This window comes from Lemur catta, chromosome 9 (assembly GCF_020740605.2).
Source record: "Lemur catta isolate mLemCat1 chromosome 9, mLemCat1.pri, whole genome shotgun sequence".
NCBI classification, from domain to species: domain Eukaryota; kingdom Metazoa; phylum Chordata; class Mammalia; order Primates; family Lemuridae; genus Lemur; species Lemur catta.
In genome coordinates, this window is record NC_059136.1 from 74,976,626 (window position 1) to 74,992,668 (window position 16,043).

Sequence of the window (16,043 nt, forward strand, 5' to 3'; positions counted from 1 at the left end):
ATGGGAACTCGGTACTTTCCGCTCAATCTTCCTGTGAACCCAAAACTTGTCTAAAAAATAATCTTACAAAAAGAAAAAAATACCCCAAAGTTTCCTCCAAATTTACCAGCTGCTCCTTCTCAGTCTCACTGCTGATTTTTTTTTTTGTACCCAAACTCTAAATATTGGAATGCTCTGTTTTCTTTCCCTTAAGTGATTTTTGTCCCATGTGTTTAAATACCATTTATGTGCTGATTACGCTTACATTTTTTTATTTTCAACATTGACCTTTTATACCTACTTAACTTCTTTTCATTCAATTTGTACCTTGAATTTATTATTTCTGAAATTAAATTCTTTACGTTGGTATCCTCCAAATCCAATTATTTTTACCTTTCCCCATATTCTCCATTTAATTAAATGATGTCATCAGCCACTCGGCCATCCGAGATCCAAACCTAGAAGCCATCCATAATTTCTATTTTCCTTACCATGCATAACCAATCTGTCAACTTTGTATTCAACGCACCATCCAGATATGTTCACTTCTTTGCTTCTTTGCTACCAACTTATTTCACCTCACAACACACGAAGGCAGTAGACACCTAAGATGTACTTTATTCCCACTCTTGCCACATCTGCTAGAATTTACTCTCTACACGTAAGTGACTACAAGCTTTTTAAAACTTAAATAGATCCTATCATATTTAAGCAGGAAATATTCTTGTGTTGTACTTCGTGTTTATTGGGTTCTTGAATAAGGAAATGGGGAATGTGTAAGGTCTGGGGATGCTGACCTTGATTTATTCAGGAATCTGAAGATACTGAAATCCTGAGTCTGTTTTGGTCAGATTAGAGAAAGTGCATTAGTGATCTATTTATAACATTGGATTGGGGGATAATTATAAAGAAAGTATGATTATTTTTCAATCTGTGTCATTATATACCTCTATTCCTTGGAGCAATCAAAGTACAAATACCACATTTTAAAATTAGTTACTGTGTTCCTTTGTGGTATGATAGAGTGGAATAGGAAGTTATGAAATTGAATATAGAGAAGAATAAATGTCTCAGTTTGTCAATTTGGATAAGTCACTAGCTACCTGGGCTGTAGTTAACTCACTTGAAAAATGAAGTGGCTGAACGAAGTAACCTCTGGAGCCACGTCAGCTCTAAAACTATGATAGTCATCTCCAATGATGTGCAATTACTCTAAGTATCAAGTTATATAAGATCTTTACTGGAAGTATTTGACTTCTACTGCCAGGAAATCCTTGGCACGTTAATTACAACCATTTTTTGGTACCTAGGAAAGCTGCCAAAGAGTGAATAAACATCAAATACAGAAACTTTCTGTTTATTACCATAGTAAATACAATAAAAGCAAAAATGACTTTTATCTTTCATATCAAGTAATGAACTATAATAACTAATTAACTAAACTTGTCTCCTCAACAGTGATACTTTTATAGACAAGTGATCCATTCAGTTTTTGTACAGTTTTGATTAGTGGTTCAAGATGAATGTTCCTACCACCCCAAATCTGTGATAATTAGATAAAGCTTCAAAATAAGGAGCTGAGTTGACACTAGATAGTTTATGTAATAACTCACTGACTTTCAGCACCAATTTTTCGAGGTTAATATAACTTGTCACGGGAGAAAAACAGAAGGAGTGTTATGCTAAAAGAGTCATAGAAAAACAGGAAAAGCAAACTGAAGAAAATCTGTCAACAGGGAATGACAGTCCTGAATCATTTACCTGTTAAAGAAAATGGATTTTGACTCGTAATTTCAAGAATAGCATGTTAAAATAATGGTCATTGTGAAGTACAAATTGAAATAATTTTGTTGGCAGTTGTTTGCATTCATAGAGGGCAGTGTGTTTACGTATCAGAGTGTGTTCATGTCTGTAGACATCAAAGAAGAAAATAATATATTTCTAGGTGTGGAATTTTATGGGTTGCTGATAGGCAAAGCCAGGTGTAGAGGTGTTGTTTGTCCTTTTGACTACCCCTGCTTACCAAAGGAAAGTGCTTTCATCTACCTGCAATTGGTTAGGGTTATAAGTCGTTATACCGTACTGAGCTAGGCAGACTTCTAGAAGGCTATGGAATAAATATTGCTATGTGACAATTTCATATCAAAAGAAATAATTTTCTTTTTGCTTCCTTATATGCTTTTTATAACTTTATTGAGATGTGATTGAAGTATAATGCCCCATTCATATTTAAAGTGCATAATTTGATCAGTTTTGACATGTGTATAAGGTTTTGAAACTATTATCATAATCAAGATAGTAAACATTTTCATCATTCCCAAAAGTTTCCTTTTCTCCTTTTATAATCTACCCTTTTCTTCATCTCCATCCCAGGCAACCACTAGTCTGCTATCTGTCACTGTTCATTAGTTTTATTTTCAAGAATTTTATATAAATGGCAGCATATGGTGTGTATCCTTTTTTGATTGGCTTCTTATATGCATTATAATGACTTTGAGATTTATCTGTGTTGTTGTGGATATCAATAGTTTGCCCCCTTTTATTGCTGAATAGTATTGCATTTTATGAATATGCCACAATTTGTTTCTCTATATCATAATTTGTTTCTCTATTCACCAGGTAATAAATCTGTTTTTCCAGTTTGGGACAATTACAAATAAAGCCGTTATGAACATTTATGTACAAATCTTTGTTGATACATATACTTTCATTTCTCTTAAGTTAATACCCAGGAGTTGTTGACTGGGTCATATGGTAAACATAGTTAAAACAAAGTTTAACTTCATAAGAACCACTGAACCATTATCTAGAGTGGCTGTACTATTTTGCGTTCTTTCTGTACTCTATGACAGTTGTGCCAAATCCTCACCAACACTTGGTATTATCAGATTTTATTGCTATTATTTTTAAAATTCTAATAGTTATGCAGTGGCATCTCATTGTGATTTTAAATTTATATATTCCTGATTACTTCTGATGTTGAGCACATTTTCATATGGTCATTACCATTTTTATATATTATTCTGTAAAATATCTCTTTAAATATGTTCTCCACTTTCGTTGGGTTATCTTCTTATTATTGAGTTTAAGTGTTCCTCGGCTGGATGATGTGGCTCATGCCTGTAACCTTAACACTTTGGAAGGTCAAGGTGGGAGGATTGCTTGAGGCCAGGAGTTCAAGACCAACCTGGGCAACACAGTGCGATCTCATTTCTACAAAGAAATAAAGAAAATTTGCAGAGTGTGGTGGCACACGCCTGTAGTCCCAGCTACTTGGGAGGCTGAGGTGGGAGGATCAATTGAGCCCAGGAGTTTGAGGCTGCAGTGCTGCAGTGCAGTCTGGTATGATCACACCACTGCACTCTAGCACGAGTGACAGAGGGAGACCTCCAACTCAAAAAAGAAAAAAAAAAGAGTTCCTGATATTTTTGGAGAAAAGTCCTTTGTCTGATATATGCTTTGCAGTTATTTTCTTCCTGTTTTTGGTGTTTTTCCTAGAGTAAACATATGATGTGGTGAAGTCTAATTCCTCAGTTTTTTTCTTTGTGTGTTTTTAGTTATATATTTTTTGTTTTCTAGACAAGAAACATTGGCCTCTTATCAAATTGCTGAATTTGACCCGTGAGCATGGTTTAAACTATTAACATTAATGTAAGTATTGATATGCTTTGATTTATATCTGCCGTTTTATTATTTGCTCTGTACTTGTTCCCTCTGTTTGTTTTTTTATTATCTGTTTCTCTTTTCCTATTCTTTTTAAGATTGATTATTTTTTTCCAGATTCTAGTTTTATTATTGGATTTTTGGCTATATCCTTTTGCATTATACTTTTAATGATTGCTCTTCAGGTTACATAATACATATTTAAATTTTCAAAATCTACTTAGAGTTGTAATACTTCCCATAAAATATAGAAACCTTGCAACTCTACAGGTCTTTTTAGTATCCCTCCCCCACTGACTTTTATGCTATAGTTGTCATATGTATTATATCTATATGTATTGAAGCTCCAACAGACAATGTTATAATTTTTGCTTTCTCAGTAATATGTTTTGTAGTATTAAGCATGTCTTTTTATTCGGACATTTTGGTGTTTGGAGCCTTACTGACCCTAGGGAAACTGCCCCTCCTAGGGCTAGCCAATTCCTGGAGATAGTAAACAACTTGCCTGTGAGTGCACTTTTTACAATGCAAACCAAACAATCAGAAGTCCATACCCCAACCACCTCCTTAACTGGGCTCTCACAGGGCTTTCTGGCAACTGTCCCCCAGACAACTAGGAACAACCCCTATACCCCACTGAATTTGTTCAAACGAGGGGATCCTAAACCTACTTAACTTGCTTGCTGTGCCTTGCCTATTCCTTCCCATGAAAACCACAACAAAGGCTCTTGCCCACATTTTCCTTTCTCCCCTCTGCATCCTGACCAACACTGGTACTTCCCCGTGTGTCCCTGAATGTTTGGGGTGGCCCCTTCTCTTGGGGACTGGGAATAACAAACTATCTTTCAGTGGCAGTCATCTCCTGATCTGTTGGTCTTATCATACATTAATAATAATAAAACCTGCATTTTAAAACAATTTTAAGCAACTTAAGAGCAAAACAGTTGTCTTTTACATTTATTTACCTGGCTATATAATATTTGTGTTAAACTTGCTTTATTCCTGAAACTCCGAGTTTCCCTCCAGTATTAATTCTCTTCAGCTTGAAGAACTTCCTTTGGTATTTATTTTAGAGCACATCTGTTAACAATGCTTTCCCTCAGTTTCTCTTCATCAGAAAATATCTTTATTTTTCCGGCCTCCATAGATTTTGATGGGAAATCAATACTCCCTAAAATTATTGTTCCCCAATATGTAATGGGCCATTTTTCTCTATCAGCTTTCAAAGGGTATAGTTAATCTTTGGTTGTCAGTAATTTCACTTACATGCCTAAGTGAGGTTTCCTTGGAGGTTCTTCTCCTTGTGATTCACTTAGTTTCTCTAATCTACACATATATGTATTTCACCAAATTTGGGAAGCCTTTATCATATCTGCAAAGGTTTAGCCTTTTCTTTTCAAGTATATTAGATTTTTTTAAAAAAATATTTTCCCACAGATACTTGAGCCTCTGCTCATTAATTTTTCAATGTTTTTTCTCTCTCTTTTTTAAATTGGATAATTTCTATTTATCTTTCTTTATCTTCAGTTCCTCTGTTACCTGTCTTCTGCAATTAAGTTCATTTAGTGAGTTTTTTATTTAAAATATTGTATTTTTCAGTTTTAAAGTTTCCATTTGGTTGTTTTCATAGTTTCTCTCTACTAAGAATGCCTATGTTTTCATTTATTTGCAATATATTTCCCTTTATCTTATGACACAAATTTTAATAGCTACTTTCTGGTCTCTATTGGAGAATTCCAACATCTGGGTTATTTCTGATGTGTCCTGTCAATCTGTTGATTGTCTTTTCCTTTGGTAATTGGTCATTAATTCTGATTCTTTGTATTTTGGTTTGTATCCTGGATAATGTAATTGTTAGGTTATGTAGACCGTGGTTCCTGTTATAATGTAGTGGAGATGATTTTTGATTTGAAATATATGAAAAACTGAAAATATATATGAAACTGAAACTGAAACTGAAAATATATGCACACAGCGTAAGTCCTGTATCAGCTCCTGTAGGTGGTGATCACAACTTCGTTCCCATTCTTCCAGACTATTTTATGCTTATTGGGTCTCTCCCACAGATATGTAATCATATGATTAGGCTGTGATTTGTGCAGGTTCATACAGAAAATTAGGGGATCTTCTTTTCAGCTTTCTCCCTTCTAGGGATACCCCAATATTTTCTGTGTCATCCTGTCACAGTCTTGTTCACGGCTGAACTTTGAAGTGTTCCCCCGGTTCCTGGGCTCTGGGCTTGGAAGAATCACAAGCCATGGCCTGCACATTGGAGAGAGAAGACAGACACTCAGCAAGTACGCGTGAAGAATTTATTGTAAGGAAAGTTTAAGGATGCAAAGTGAAAGACATTTCCTAAGGGGAAATGGGTCTGCCTCTGGGAGTGGAGAAGACCCTAATTAACTCTAAAATTCCTCCTTTTATATGCTAGTAGTATATGTTGACGTAAAGATCAGTTATAATTACTTATGACTATATGTCATGGATCTTGGGTTCTGGATTTTTCCAGGTATGGACATAACTTAAAGGTTATGTTCCAGTCATTCCTTTCTCCTGTACGTTTGTTGGGAAAGTCATTGTTTATGGTGTTTTCTTATTTTCTGATTGGTGGTCACTGTTCCATGTTCCATGGTCTAATTACCCCATTCTTTAAGACTAACATAGCTGTTTCACCCTGGTTATTTTTCTGTAACTATTTCCTTCTTATTGTTTTTCTTTAACTGTTTCCTCCTTCTTGTTTTTCTGCCCCTATCATTCCATTACCTCTTGTTTTTATGTCCCTAATAATATTTTCCTGCGTTTTTTTTTTTTTTGTATAATAATATGGGTGTTCTTTTGGCTTTTTAGCTACTCAGCAGCTACAATCCACTCGAGAAAAATCTATGAGAGAAAAAGAAAAATCTAGGAGACACCCCAACATGCATGTTACTTCCTTAACTTCTGACTGCTCTCATATTCTGCCTGCTTTTGTGTATTTTGTAGAATCCTCTGATAGTTGCTTTCTGCATTTTTCCCAGTAATTTTAGTTGCAATCATTGGGAGGGATGGATGGTAATAGCCTTACACTATCATAGCATAACTGGAATTTCCCTTTTTCCTTATTTTAAACTATTGATTTAAAATGTCATTTTAAAATATAACTAACTTGGTAAAAAAAACCCCACAAAACCCTTAATATCAACTTGGATATCATTGTTTTTTGGAATCGCTTGCAATGTCCTTCTGATGATATCCCTGCATTATTTTATTTTATTTTATTTGAAGTAAAATTTTTAGTTTGGTGTGGTTTAGACTTCCAACTTTATTATTTTGCATATGGTATCCAATTTTTATGCATAATTTATTAGAAAAATTATCCATTGCTTCCCTCAGTGTCACCTTTTTTGTGGACTTAAATGAAAAATTTTTTCCTGTGACAAGGTTGCAAATTATACCTGACATTAGAGGAATATTCCTTTCCTATTCCTCATGTTCCTCCCATGTGGTAAGAACTCGATAAGAATAATGCTCCTGGTCTCTCCTTTGCAACCTCACTTCTTACTTTGGGAAAAGCTATGATTTAATATAATCATTGAGTTGAAATGAGAAATTAAGCATACTTAACAGATATCCTTATTTTACTCTTAGTCTTAGAAGTGAGCTGTGTATAGGAAGCAACTGGCTGATGGATAATTTAGCCTACTTAGAGGTTAAGGATTGAGAAGCCCACATTCCTGCAGATTCTGTAATATCAGCATCCACTAATGTATAATTCTAATGTTTTTGCCTTTTTTTACTTTGTACTTTAAAAATAATTTTTGACTTACAGAAAATTTGAAAATGTAGTACAGAGAGGCTTTGTATACCATTCATCCACCTTTCCCCAAGTCCAACATCTTACATAAGCATGGTACAATGATCAAAGTTAGGAAATTAATACTAGTATAATACTATTAACTACAAATATATTCAGAATTCCCCAGTTTTCCAACTGCATTTTTTATATTCCAATCTAGGATTCAACATTGCTATATGTCCTGATATTTCCAATCTGTGGCATTTCTTCAGTCTTTCTTTTATGTCTTGACACCTTTAAAGAGTATTAGATACTTTGTAAAGTGTCCACCAACTCAGGTTTATATGATGTTTTTTCTTTTTTTTTTTTTTCCATTGTACTAAGTGCTTTATTTCTCATTGTTTTCTTTTTCTTTTTTTTTTATTTCAGCATATTATGAGGGTACAAAAGTTTAGGTTATGTATATTGCCCCCTCAACCCCCCCTAAGTCAGAGCTTCAAGCGTGTCCATTCCCCAGATGGTGCCTATATGATGCTTCTTCATGATTAAACTAAGACTACAAATTTGAGGAAGAATTCCAAATAAGCAATGGGTCTTCTCATTCTATCATGTCTGGGAGTATTATGATATAAATACATATCACCAACGTTGATCACTTGGCTACAGTGGTTTCTGCCAGGCTTCTGTGGTATACCATGTTTATCTTTCTCTTCCCACATTTATTAGAAGTGAGTCACCAAGTCCAGTCCACATTCAAGGACAAGGAAATAAAGCTCTACCTCCTGGAGGGAGAATTATCAAGGAATTTGTGGATATATGTTAAAATTACCAAAGCAGTAGTACGTATTTTGAGGATTTACTTTGAGGTTATGCAAATTTCATGCTTCTTCTTAAACTCTTGCCTATTAATAATAGTGAGCAGTCACATTTTTTGGCTTTTTCATGGGAAAAAATGGAAAGAAATGATCAACTGTCTAGTGAGTGTCATAGGGTTTTACCTCTATGAATGGGAATTTGTATAAAGGTCTTGCAGGACACTTGGGTTTAAATTATTGTTAAATGGTTAAATAATCCTTCGCAAATTTTAGTTTCTACAATTGTGGGAAACTATTTACTGGGAATAAACTTTTTTCTAGTGGCGAATTTCAGAGACCTATTGAGGAAACTATTTCTTGGGTTCACACACACATTTATTCTCCATAGATAATCAGAGCTTCAAGTTATATCTAAATAATATTTTTTGTGATCTTCCATGTATTGCTTCAGCCACTCTGAACTTTCCCTTTCTTCTTTCCTCTGGGTCTGAAAATAATTCCTTACATGTATACTTGAACTTACAATATACTTGAACTTATTGATGCTTAAACTAAATCAGCAAAAGGGAAAGATATCATGACCTCTACTTTTCAAAACAAGTCTGTCAAGATCATAGAGCTTAACCAATAAGAACAAAAAACAGAACTAGACCCACACTTTCCACTTGTTAATACAGTACTTTCTGTATAACATCATACTATGGTTTCTATATTCATAAAAAGACCACGGAACCTACTGAATATCCATGCTGTGCAAGATTACGTGAGTAAGAGATAGGGAGTAATGCCCTCTATTTTCTTGTCTGTTTTCTGGTGGCTTCATGATGGCACTTTCCTTCTGTTTTTATCTTTACAATTGGGTGAGATGCTCCTGTGCAGTAGGGACCATGAAGTCTGTGCTCATTTTAGGTCTTTATGAAGTGAATTGTAAATATTAATAAATGTATGTTAAATGACTGTTCAGGCAACTCATTCCAGACAGCAAGGAACTAACATAATCTAATTAAAGTAATCATGTTTTAATTGATAAGTTTTCTCTTGAATGTAATAAATGTATGATAACGGATTATAACTGGGTTTATGACTAAGATATCCAAAACATCTCTTTGTAGTCGATTATTTTAGGCAGATGAGCCATATCTTAATATGAAGTGAATATTTTATTTTATGTACCACTAAACATTCAGGCATAGTAGTAGAAAGTGCAAGGACAACAGAGTCTATTACACTTTAGACATAGATCCTGAGCTGGAGGATGATACTTTTAGCACAAGGTAATGTAGGCATGGCCTCTGTAATGAGACTGTCTTCCCAATCATGTCTCCTCATTCTGTGACTTTGAACAGACCCCTCCCCTTTTCTGTACGTTGGTTTCCTCATTTGCAAATATAGCATTGGTGAGGTTCAAATATGACAGTATTTGTGAAGTGCATGGTAGTTCCTGGCATAAAGTAAATTCTCAAGATATGCTAACTGTAAGCATATGCTAGCATAATTGCCATTTTCAGTCTATACCATCAAATGTTTTATACTTAACACTTCTATTTCACTCAGAGATGTTGAAATGATGTGGTCTTTGGAGTTATATAGACAAAGTCTACCACTTACATACTTTTTGTAATGCCAGACAATTGATACAACCTGTGTGAACTTGTTTTTCCATCTGTAAGATGGAAATAAAAAATAACAACAATAAAAACCACTTATTGAAGACATGTTATGTTTCAGTTATTTTGCCAATTTATTGCCTCCATGCTCTTATTTAATATCTACCTCACAAAATTTGATATTTAAAGAGGTCTTACATGTAAATCATCTCTTCCCATGTCTGATACATTATTATGTGCTAAATACATTTTAATTTTCTGCCTCTTTCCTCTATCACCCAATACAGAGCTGGATTGCATGTGCCATTAACTGATTAACCCACATATTTATTCAATTTATGCACAATGAAAATAATTTTACTTTGCTTTGGTGTTAATATCTGAATTTCAGTTTCCTCACTTGAAAAACAGGAATTAATTATACCTACCTTGACATACGACCTACAAAGTGCCCACCAACATTCCTGGCACTTAATAAGCATGAAATTAATGATTCATATTCTTTTGTTCTTAAAAGCTTCTCCCAGACTCATTGTCAGGAATGACCCAACATGTTAACTCTATTGTGTAGTAAGGAGCTCTTTTATACAGAGATATTTGTGAGTAGTGATTAATTACTTCAGTCCTCGGGAAGACACAGTACAAAGTTTGCTATCTACTATTCTGTAGTAGTAAAATTTTTCGAAAAGCATGCGTAAGCCCTGGTTCCATTCAGATGATTCCCTAAGAAACTTGTTAGAAAAGTAATTGTCCAAACAACTGCTTGTTAACTAGGGTATTTAATTTAAATGTTCTGTGTTACATTGTCTAAAAAGTCTTCCTCATACGAATGAAGAATATATCACATTTGATTTCCTTCCCAGTTTAGATTGTAATAGTACCAAATAAGCAATGTATTTTTATTTTCATACTGTTTTGAGGGCCAGAAGGAGTCTGTGTGTTTCTCTTTTGGCCTAAGGCAAAGCTCTCCTTTACTCCAAGCAGAAAGTATAATTTTATCACATATGTGAGATGCTTCTGATGACAAGTTATTACTTTCTGGCTATGCATTTGTGTGAAGAATAAGTGGTTTTTCTTTTCAGTTATTCCTCATTAAAATGAGAAATATTGGGACAATTAGGACATTTATTATCCTTTTCATGATCTAGATATACAATATGGTACATTTGTGAGGAATCATATAAAAGGAAATTGTGACCTCATTTAGTAATTCACTTAATCAATTTTTGTACATCAAGGACTTTTTAACTGTAAAAAAATGTTGGAGATGAAGAGGAAGAGCGACCAGAGTATTAGACATGAACATTCTCTGGCAGGAAAATCTTCCATGGACAAATAGTCTGAAAATTATATTTCTAAATATGTGTCCAGGGTATAATATTTATACCTTTATCTTCAAGTACCTATATGGTATTCCCTACAGCATGTTTTATTTCTTGATATGTGTTGAAGGAGAATGAGAACTAGCAAGATTTTTCTGAGAGAATGAAGTCGTGGCAAACCCTTACCATGTTCATTACTTGGCATTTGTGCACACAATACCCAGATTGGGTTGTGGTTTTAGGTAATGACCTCTTACCTATTCTGAGTCCAACTATTTCTGATGAATTTGACTCTTTGCTTCAGAAACTGGCACAGATTCTGATTGGCCCATGGTTACATAGTTGATTCAAGAATGAACATGTGACCCAATTAGATCCAATGAGATAAAAAGAGATCCTTGCTGAAATTTTTGAGAAAGAGAATCTCATTCTTTCCTATTTGGACCTGGAATCTAAGGGAATATAAAAACTAAATCTGCCACTGCTATTTGCCAACACATATAGGCCAATATTGCCGAGGAGAAAACACAGATGGTTAGAAACATTGTTTGAGTTCTGAATTCAGCTTTGCATAGCCCATCCCTTGACTTTTCTGATGCTTATGATAATATACATAAAACCTTGTTACTTAAACCCACTTGGGTTGGGAATTCCGTTACTTGCAACCTTGTTTCAAATAATGTGTCCTTCAGGAAGGCCATGCCTCCTTTCATTGTTCTGTTTGAAACAGAAGCTTCCTGGGGGATCTGCTTCTGTTTCCAGCAAAAATCCTTATGTGCAATAGTTAGACAAGAGTTACAGAGGTTCATATCCACAGTCAATGTAATCTGGTATAGAATTACACTAATTGAATTGGAGATGCAGCAGAATTTCTCTAGTGAGCTTTGGCATTTCAAGCCCAGTAAACTGTAGACCTGTGTTAATAGGAGAAGAAAAACACAGGCTTCCTCATTCTGCTTCTAGTTCTCTTGTCTCTATTTCTTTTCTCCTAAGGAAGTAATTCATACACACATATACATTCCAAGAGATAGTAATAATTCTCTGAAATAGCATAGTCTTTGGCCATATTAAATATGTACATGTGCACATATATATATATATATATATTTTTTTCCCCCTAAAAACATCATCATGCACAAAGAATTCCCTTGGTAAATGAAAAGACTTTATCACTAGCAGGCAAAGCAATTTAGCTCTTCTTTGTCTCCAGCTTTCCTTTCCAGACCAGTTATGTGCCCATTAAACAAACACAAAGGACACATTAAAGTGTTTTTCCTAACAAAAATTTTAAAAACTAAATTCTTCTTTCCACTTTAGAGAAAACAGTAGCAATTTTTTTTTGTTTGTTAAATTAGCAACACTTGTTTAGAGTGTAAACTGGTACAGTCATTCTAGACTGTTCTTTTGGGTATTTCCCCGGGGTAGAAATTGGAAAGCAGCCTAGATATCCATCAATAAGGGAGTAAATAAGTAAAATGTGGTAGTCAGTAATTATGGAGTATAATGCAACAGTCATAGAATATAGATACCTCTCAGAAATATCCCCAAAAGTAAGAAATACGACATGAAAACATGAATTATGGCATACCATTTCTATTATTATAAAACATAACTGTGGGACCTGGTCAAATTAAAAAGCTTCTTCTGCACAGCCAGAGAAACTATTACGAGAGCAAACAGACAACCTACAGAATGGGAGAAAATATTTGCATGCTACACATCTAATAGAGAGTTGCTAACTAGAATCTGTACAGAACTCAGAAAAATTAACAAGAAAAACATCAAAGAACCCCATTAAAAAGTGAACAAAGGACAGGAACAGAAACTTTTCAAAAGAAGACAAACATTTTCATATGTTTCAACAAACATATGAAAAATTGCTCAGCATCTCTAATTATCAGGGAAATGCAAATCAAAACCACAATGAAATGTCATTTAACTCCAGTGAGAATGGCTTTTATCAAAAAGTCTCCAAACAACAAATGTTGGTGTGGATGTGGAGAGATATGGACACTTATACACTGCTGGTGGGACTGCAAACTAGTACAACTTCTATGGAAAGTAATATGGAGATACCTCAAAGAACTAAATGTAGAACTACAATTTGATCCAGCAATCCCACTACTGGGTATTTACCCAAAGGAAAAAAAGCCATTTTATAATAAAGACATCTGCACTTGAAGGTTTATAACAACCCAATTCACAATCGCAAAGATGTGGAAACAACCCAAGTGTCCATCAATACAATGAGTGGATTAATAAAATGTGGTATATGTATGCCATGGAGTACTACTCAGCCGTAAAAAACAATGGTGATCTAATACCTCTTGTATTATTGTGGATGGAGCTGAAGCCTAATCTTCTAAGTGAAGTATCACAAGAATGGAAAAACAAGCACCACATGTACTCACCGTTAACTGGGCATTAACTGATAAACACTTACGTGTGCATATGGAAGTAGCATTCATCAGGTGTCAGGCAGGTGGGAAGGCGGCTGAGGGGATGGGTAAATTCACACATAATGGGTGCGGAGCACAGTTTCTGGGGTTGGGCATGCTGGTAGCCCTGACTTGGGAGGTGCAAAGGCAATATACGTAATTAAAGTGTTTGTACCCCCATAATATTCTGAAATTAAAAAAAAAAAAAACCATACAAAATATATCACATATTTTAAAAATTTATAAATATTTAAGGATACAGTTGAAACATTTGAAGTTGGTGACTGATAGAATAGGAGAGAAATGGTAGTTGGATTTGGGGAAAACTTAAAAACAGACAGATTATCATCCACTATGAGAAGAGTATGATTAAGTCAAATTTCTGCTACTGAAATTATAGCAACATAGTAAAAACAAACTCCTGATGACATTTTGGACTATTCATTGTCAAATGTCATTTTATAAAAATTTACTGTATCACAGTTAAAACACTCCTATTTAATAAGAATAGGAGCTTCCTATGTTTGAGAGTTCCCTCAGTGTGGTTATGTGATGAACAAATAGCAGCTCAGGAAGTACTAATAGGTTTTCTGACATCTACTTTTAGAATCATTTACTGTGATGAATTACTTTTGGGACACAAAGGCTAGATTCTACTATTGTGAATTAATATTTTATTGGGAACTATATATGTATAGATATAAACATAAATTGTTTCTCTTTCTTTTTAATCCCCATTTTTTTCCTGATTTCAAAGATAATACATGCACATAATGAAAACTTTAGGAAATATTGAAGGTTCTGAGAAGAAAATGAAAGTAACCCATATTTTTCCATCAGGAGATAAACTATATGAAACATTTTAGTCATGCACACATGTAGCTACACTTTCATGCACAATAAAAGAGGGAAAATACTATAATAATATTGTCTTAGTTCAGGCTGCTATAGCAAAGTACTATTGACTGGGTGGTTTAGAAACTACAGAAAGTTATTTCTCACAGTTCTGGAGTCTGAAAGGCAAACATCAGTGTGCCAGCAGAGTCAGGTTCTGGTGAAGGCCCTCTTCTTGGTTGCAGATGGCTGTCTCCTTTCATCACCACACAGCAGAGAGCACACAAGGGACCTCTCTGGAGTCCCTTCTATAAGGGAACTAATGCCATTCATGAGGGCTTCATCCTCATGACCTAATCATCTCCCAAAGACCCCACCTCCTAATACCATCACAATGGGGGTTAGCATTTCAATATATGTATTTTGGGGGGACACAAATATTCAGTCCTTTGTAGCTATTTTGTCATGTTTTTGCTTTGCAGCATATTTTATAAATTTCCACATTTAATTAAGTATTCTTTGCAAGGCATTTGCAATGGTTGCCTAATATTCTACAGCATGACTATTAATTTATTTAGCCAATTTCTCCTTGTTGGATATTGAGATTTTTATAAGTACTTGCTATTATAGATAATTCTTTGACTAGCTTCATGGAAAGATATAGGTTATTTTTTTTCTTGTGATATATTCCTAGAAATAAGTTTGCTGAGTTAAAGGTTATACACATGTTGGTGGTTTTAGGAGTGGGTCATGTCATAGTTGTAGACCCTAAATCTGCCATATGAAAGTCTGAAAGGTTTCTAAGTATCTGTAAGCTTAAATTATTTTTTATTTAATGGCAAATCTAATGACACTTTTGCCTTGAGAATATTCAGAGACATGTTTCTAAGGATATAAAAATTATTAAAGAATGATGTTAAGCTAGAGATGAATAGCAAGGACACTGCAATCAGATCCTAGTTCTGACATTTGCAAACTGTAAATTTGGACAAGTCTTTTAACTTGTTTGTGTTTCAGTTTCTTCATCTATAAAATGAAGATAGCAACAGTACCTGCCTCATGTATTTGTTTTGAGAAGTACATGAGTGTGTGTGTGTGAGAGAGAGAACATGCATGCATGCTTAAATCAATGGTTGACACATAACCATAGCTCTAAATATGGCAGTTGTAGTTGCTATTAAGATAATGATTAGACCGAACACTGAAAAAACACTCTGCTGTAACTTTGACACCTCTATTTCTCCATTGTATCGTCTGGTATTTATACAGTCACTCTGGAGGAGGAATAATTGGAAGAATGTCATTTCATTTCTAGATTACAAAACAACACACACACGCACACACAACTCCCATGGAAAATGTGATTCCTTTGATCCCTCCTACACAATTGCTTTCCTTTCATAGCATGAAGTGCATTTCTCAACAGCTCCTTTTCAAAGAACATCTAGTGCCAAAGAGCAATTATATGACCACAGCTTGTAAACTCTGCTGCTTTTCCGTATCCTTTAAATCTGGACTCTCCTCTAGCATCTAATGAAAACCAATGGTAATTGCAAAGATAAAATTTAGTGACTGGAACTATGTTGAATTGTAGTTATTGTAACAAGTTC